We start from the raw sequence: 7,545 nt of genomic DNA on the forward strand, positions 1-7,545 counted from the left end.
TGAAGAGGTCATCCCATCTGCTGGCTCCAAAGAGCCTTACGTACATCATTCACACTGGCACATGGGAACACTGACATAAATCACCACGCATATCAACAGAGAATGTGCTTGAGAGAGTGAGGGTGTCTGGGGAAGAGCAAAATATTAACACCGTTTACCTATGACTAGAATACAAATGGATAATAACCATTATCACTGTATCAGTGATAGCAGTGGAGCACCAAGTCTTGCATTCATAAAATCAGATGTAAGTGCCACTGTACCCCACAGGAGCTTTCCACAAATGCACAAAAGGTAGACTTTAAATACAAGCCATCTACCCTGATCAAATGCTGAGATATTCACTCAAGCTGATTGTTTCACAGATATCAGCTAAAAAACGAAGAGTCCATAGATTTTGGCATGAAGTAGAACAGGCTTCACTTTTAGCCAGCACTTGTTCCCACACTGGAACCAGAGGAAGGCTGGCAGGGTTTTGCAAAGTGTCACTCTGCTGGCTTCAATGCCTGCAGAAGCCAAGCCACTTCCCCACTCACAGATGTGGCAGACCCCTTTTTGGCACCCAGGCTGCTACTCTTGCTCACTGGGTTTGGAAAGAAAAGCTTGATTCCAGCTCTACCATCTGGGAGACTCTACCAAAACAAAGTTCTACTTTTAAAGTAAAACAAGATGTGGGCTGATTCCTGCTGCCTTTTTTTTTTTCATCACTGTTTTGTCTGAGCAAGAGATGGGAGGGTGGTTTCTGTCTCTACTGATCAATATTCATGTGGTTCCCATTCATTCACGTGTTGAAACTGTTTTTGACAGTATAAAATCTGCTGAACATAAGCAGGTTAGCAGCAGCTGCTAAAGAAACATCAATAATTCCATGCATACTCTCCAAATCTTCCCCATCTTCATATATAACTAGCAGGCAACAAGAACTTAAAAGTGTGTGAAACACGAAAGAGAGGCAAACAATTATACCAGTGTGGGGACTTCTGCACTGATGCAATTTCTGCTCCTAATGCTTTATTCAGGCTGTAGGCTTTCAAGGTCAGGAAGAAAATCTCTTTTCCACACCATACCTAGGACGGAGCGAGGCACACAGGTCCTCACTGACCTGCTCGCCCAGCTCTCACCCTGACATGGAAACAGTATCTGATAGTAGTAAGGCTGTAAACAAATTCAGAATGAAAATTACCATGGGGAAAAAAATTAAGAAAACTGCTCCAGATTGCAAAAGGACTCCTGAGCTGCTCACGTCACACCAAAAACAGCCATCCTCATTCGAGTAGAAAGAAACTCACACAAAAAGGCAAGAAGAAGGACAGCTGGCAGGGAATAAACAGTGCACAAACAGTGTAGGGAGCAGGCAGAGTCCATTAGCGTGGGATATAATGCTCCTATGGAGAATGAGCAACTGGGTAACACTGATACTATTATCAGCAGCATAGCAATGGCCATGTCGTGGAGCCCCTTGATGGAAGATAACACTGACTAGCTGGTATAAAAATAAATAAATAATCCTTCACTGCTAGCACTGAGGAATTATCTGTCCCTTTGATAAAGGGTTCAAGGCCCACATAATTATTCATAGCTCATGCCTCTGAAGAACACCATGTCACTCCCTTTATCAACTCCAAATACTGTTTGCTAAGTTTGTGCCGCTCCTCCATCCTGGCTGACATCTTGCCCTGCAGTGGCTCTATAAGATGCCATCTTCTGGCCTTCCCGGTCCTGAAACAGCAGCTCTGGACACTCTGATCCTTCCCACATCCCCATTCCCTATCACTTCTGAACAAACTTCCACTCACTCTATCACTCAGGTCTATAACCTCTTTCAGCTCTTCCTTGCTTCATATCCTTCCTTTTTTTGGGATACTTTTGCACAGACCTCCAGGTAGTGTAAATCAGAGTAGTTCCACATACTTCAATAGCATTGTACCAATTCACAAGACAGCTTATGCTCCACTGCTTCTAAAAGCAAATACACAGATAGACAAATAAAAACTCTCAGCCTAATCTCTCAGCACCTCCTGCATTTGCAACTGATCTGCGAGAAGCCACTCTGTCTTTGACACATCACTTCCCAAAGATCCCAGCTGGCCCTTCACTCTTCACCTGCACTTCAGAAGTTTTTTGCCCACCCCCAGCTGCACTGAGCTTCTCCTGCTTCCTGAATACGCTTTGCATAATTCAGACTCATATAGTCATTGAGTCCAGCCATCAACCTCACTGGCTTAAACCAAACACGTCATAGCATAAACTGATGCGAGTGATACCATAATAAGGCCCTTTATACTTTCCAGACCACATCAGTAGGTTTTGCAAAGGCTCAGAGCTTGGCAGACAGCGTCTCCACCTAACCACTGCTATCTTTGTCTGTATGTTTGTAAAGACAAATAAGTAAATAACAGGTTGGGGTTTTTTTTCCCCTAATTTAATATCTATCAGAAATAAATAAATAAATAAACTCTTTCTGAAAATCAAACCAGTACCTGCATTTGGGTTTTTCTGTTCCTGGAGAGGTGTCAGACTACAGGGCCACAACCAGGCCTTTAACGAGAGTACTAAGGAGTTCACCACATGCACAATGCCAGAATGATTAAATGTTAATGAAGAGAAAGTGTATTAGTGAATTATTAAAATTTTGTTCCTCTCCACAAAGCACAGAGTGAGAAAAACCCAGTGAAGATAATGATAAAAATAGGATCAAAACATTTGGATCCTTTCTCCACCTTCAACAACAACAACAAAACAAACAAACAAAAAAAAAACTTACAAAATCAGCTATTAAAATTAGCATATTAATTGGGTGGCTGCTGCAAACGATCTACTGTAAAATCCTTACGGAAACAAGCTGGAGTTTGGGGCACAGCAAGATTTAACCCAGTTCTGGGAGAGGACTTCAGCTCACTACCATCTTCAGTGATCCCTTCCACTCCCTCATGCCTCTGCTTCTTGTCAGGGTGAGCCTGGTGGCCATGAATTAGCAGTGGGAAGATCCCACCATAGGGATGCAGGCCTGTGTGTCTGGAAGATGGTGTACTCTTGATCAGGGCAAAGAGAATGCCTGGTGACAGGCAGAGAATTAAGTGGAAGCCACACCTCCAGGCTGTCCTGTCACCCCAGGCAACAGGCGAGTTTTAGGGAGAGATCTGACCCACACCTCAGCCAAAGCCCTCTGGAGAGGAATAAAAGAAATTAAAATTACTGGAAAATCTCCAAAGGGCTATGGAGACTGGTCCCCCACTTTGATGGGCAGAGCTCACACATCATTTGAGAGGAAATGAGAGCAAGATCAGAGAGGATGCTGGGCGTTACTGAGGCAGAGGTTCTGGTGCATGGAAGGCAGCAGGAAAGCAGCCCCAAAACTGCACCCTGAGTGGTGGTGCATGGCTGCACTCATCAAGGTCAGGCTGAAGGAGGCTGCTGCTTTGAGAGGTCGAGTGCCAACAGGCACCATGACTTCTGGTCCTCCTCAACAAACAAATCCACACCAATAAAGGACCAGAAAGACGTAGCCTGTCTACATCCCCTCTTGTCTGTTAATTCAAGAGGTTTAGGAGTGCTTTCCACACATATAACATGTGTGCATCACCCACATTGATGAGGCAGCAGGCCAGAGCTGCTGCCATGCTGTGCTAGTCACATCCCCACCATGGGGAACCCCAGAGTCCACACTGGGAAACACATGCCAGGCTCTGCAGGAGATAATTGGGGGGTGGGGGACGATAGCTGCTATTGCCTTTTAACTACACAGCACCCAAGATGCAGACAGGGCCCAAAGAAGGCCCCAACCATTCATCTGTCACTAAAAGGCTTGCAGGGCTTACCAGTCACCCTCTGCTCACACCCAGGAGCACTGCAGCTGAAGCCAGGGAGCCGCTCCCACTACCTGATCACAAACACAAGAAGTGATTCTTATGCTTAAAGAGAAAATGAGGAGAGAGCAGCACCCCCAGTTAAAGACCACCCTTGAGCACTCAGTGTCCCCACCACAGCACAAGGCACAGAGGTGAGTGATAACAGATGACCACCAGCAGCTGGGGTAACACCAGGGCAGCAGTCCCATGCAGCTCAAACTATCTAAAAAGCCTCACTGAGCTCTACCCACCACCTATGCCCATCAGCAGGCACTTCCAGCATGGGTCATCCCACACGGTGCCCAACCATGGGGTGCCTGGCTCCTCCCTGGGCTTTGCACATAACCAAGGTGCAGGCCTCTGGCAGTCAACTTCAGGCCCCAGCAAAGGGGGGCCTTATAGCAATGGCAGTCAGGGTCCAGGTTGCCCTGGCTCCTGACAGCTGAACTTCTGGCACCTTAAGCAAAACAAGAATTTCCAAACTCTATGGAAGAGCCATCCTCTGAACACTGCCTCTCCTTACAGAGCTTCATGCTGGTTTTCCAGAACCAGCTGATCACTTCTGAAAAAACACAGCCATAATTTTCACATTTTACAAGAAAATGCTGCTTTATCAGATCCCTTTTTATTATTATTATTCTTGTTAAGTCTGATTTTGGCTTGGTCGCAGCAGTAGGTAAGAAGCCAAGTGCGGTTTCACAGACATATTTCAAGCTGCCGGCCAAGGCCATGCTGCACTGCGTTACGTCTCATGAACTGGCAAATTCCACCACTGGGCAGGACAACACCACTCCAGTCCTATTTCAGCTTCTGGAAAGCCCTCAGCCCCAGCACCCCCTTCTGCAGCCACAGCCCCCACTTCCACAATGCCCCACATCAAAAATTACTCCATGAAGCAAGCTGAGCAGCTCCTGACAAGTTTATGCAACTGTTCCATAGTTCCCACTCCCAAAATCCTCTACAGAAGTTCAGTCTAATACCATAAATACTCTGTTGTGAGCTGACAGCAGAGAACTGGTGCTTATTTCCCCAAATCTCCCCACCTGCAGAAACACAGCAACCCCCAAGCCACAGCTGCACAGTCGGCCCCGGCCTTCCCATCTCCACGTCCCACCCAGCCCCTGCTAATTAAGGAGTCATTTACTGACTTGTAATCTTGGGCAGCCCCTATGAAGTGTTACATTTCAGTTTCCTATGCTCAATTTCCATGGATATTTTATACGTATAGAAAGGTGATTTATGATCCAGGATAAAAGGCAGCTAGGAGCACAAGGATTGATCCTGTTAGTAAAATAACTGGTGCACTTTTTGATCTTCCTTTCTAAGGGAGAAAAAAATCACCTGTGAGTATCCACACTGAATATTCAAATCATTAATTAGGCTCAGAAAGTATAAAACACAAATGGCATGGTTTTGAAAACGTAGCCCAGAGAGCTTGAGGGGGAGGAGGGTAGTATAATAAAATTTTAAGAAATAAATAAAGCAGGCAACACCACAAGAACTGTACTTCTTGCATTTCACCTGGCAATGGCTGGCATTGCAGGACTTTCTCTAACTACAACCATTAGAGCCAAGTACAGTTGCAGAGACCTCAAGGACCACCAAGGGTAAATCCAGAGAGCACCCAAGCCCATTTTCTTCCTTCACTCGGAAAGCAAGCAACCAACACACTTCCTGCAGATAAGGGTGCTCCCAACAACAGGAAATTCTTTCTAGACACAAGCCCACTTTCACTCCAATGCCAGGCTTTCCCCATGCACACTCCAAGAAGACTCCAAGCAGCCCCTGGCTAGAAGGAAGGCGAAGTGCAGCCCCAGGGCCACTTGTCCACATACAGGGACAGCGCCAGCCCCTTCCCTAGAGGAGGCTGAGATGCCCCTGCAGGATTTGCTCTGCTCCATACCGCTTGATTGCCCAATAACACAGAAAGGGGAATCTGCAAGCAGAGTACAGGGAGGGCAGCAGAGATTGCTGGAGATTTCAAAGCAATGCTTTGTCCCATGGTGAAGCACTCAGGTACTTCTCCCAGCTTGGTCACTGCAAAGTGAGAATGGAAAGGAGCAAGAAAATAAAATGTTTTGGAGAAAATGCAGCGGACGCTCTGAGACATCTTCATCAAGGACACCAGAAATCATCTCCTGCACAAGAAAATAAGCAGAAGCACTGCAGCTTTTCTTGGGAGTTTGCTGAGGAAACCTCTCTGCTGTTCTGAAGCAAAATTCCTCTCCTTCCATACACAATAAACTCTCAATAGCCCAACAAAGTAAAACTTTAAATGCCCAAAATAACAGCCCTATTTTCTCATGCTGCACTCGTACACAATGAAGTACACGTTATTCTCCTATCTACAATTCTGTCCTCAAACTGCACTCCACAACCAACAGGCGATTTTTCACTAAAACCGATTGCAGTGGCTGCCCATAACCCCCTGCTTCTCATCTCAGGTGAGGTCGGAGCCGCGAAGCAGCCCTAAAGCCCGGCTCCACACCGTTCCACCTTCGTATCATTTTGCTACGGGGAGTAACAAAGGGCGCTGCCCGCCCCGAGGCCGCTCCCTACACACGGGGCCGCCCCGCCGCGCGCTGCCCGTTCCCCCTCGGCGCAGCCCGGGCCGGCGGGCGGTGTGGCTGGCTGCAGGATGACCTTGGTTTGACAGGCACCTTCTCGGGTTTCAACAGATGCTGTGGGAACGGCAACAGAAGCCAACGCGTTCTGCAGGCATTTCTGATGATATGCAGACTTTTTTCTTTCTTTCTTTCTTTCTTTTTTTTTTTTAAATAAATGGGGGGAGTCTTCTCAGTTTCCATGACAACACTGTCTCCACTTGTCTGTTATTAGATACCATCCGCTTCCCGTGTCTAAATTTCTGAGCCAATCAGCGCAGTGTTTATAGCTCTCGCAGCTCCCGGGACGGCCCCCCCGAACACGAGGGCCGCTCGGGGGCGCGGGACGGGGTCACACCTTCGGGGCCGCCGTTCCGCGCTCACCGCCCGTAAGGAGCACGCTGCGGGAAGCCGGCGCCCCGCCGCCCCGTTCAGCGCGCCCGTAGAGACGCGGCGACCGTTTATTACCGCGCGACCTCGTTTCTCTCGTGTTTGTTTAGGGTTCGCCCCGAAGGCACAGCGCCCCGGAGAGCCGCGGGCCGGCAGCGCAACGCCGCTGGGACGGCCGTGCCGCCGCCACGGAAGTTTGGGGAAGAGAGCAGCGCCGCGCGGCACGGGCTCACCGCTGTGAGCGTACACCCAACTGCCGCCGTGGGGTTACGGGAAACCCCTCCCCGGGCGGCGGTGACGCGCGCACACTCTTTGAAGGCACGAACTCGAAGCAACTCCCGCCGGGTCGGAAGCGGCCCCGCGGAGAACCGAGCGCGGGCGAAGGGCCGGGCGCGGGCAAGAGGCAGCAGCGCCAGCACGCCGTGCCCCCGGCCGGGCCGCCCCGGCGGCGCCCTTCACTGCAAGCGGGCGGCGGGAGGCGCGGGGCGCCCCGGGCAGTGCCCAGCCGCCACGGGACCCGACCCTGTCAGAGCCCGCGCGGCGCGCCACGCAGCCCCCTTGAGCACGGCGCGGCGGAACCCCGCGGGGCAGCCCCGGCAACTCGCGGCGGCCCCAGAAGTTTGGCCGCGCCTCGTCGCCGCCGCCCTGTCCCGGGGTTCGCGGGCAGTCCCTCGCCGCCCGGACGCCGCCGCCCTTACCTCCTC

This window comes from Centrocercus urophasianus, unplaced genomic scaffold (assembly GCF_019232065.1).
Source record: "Centrocercus urophasianus isolate 14NV4802_14NV808 unplaced genomic scaffold, USGS_Curo_1.0 seq_14, whole genome shotgun sequence".
NCBI classification, from domain to species: Eukaryota; Metazoa; Chordata; class Aves; order Galliformes; family Phasianidae; genus Centrocercus; species Centrocercus urophasianus.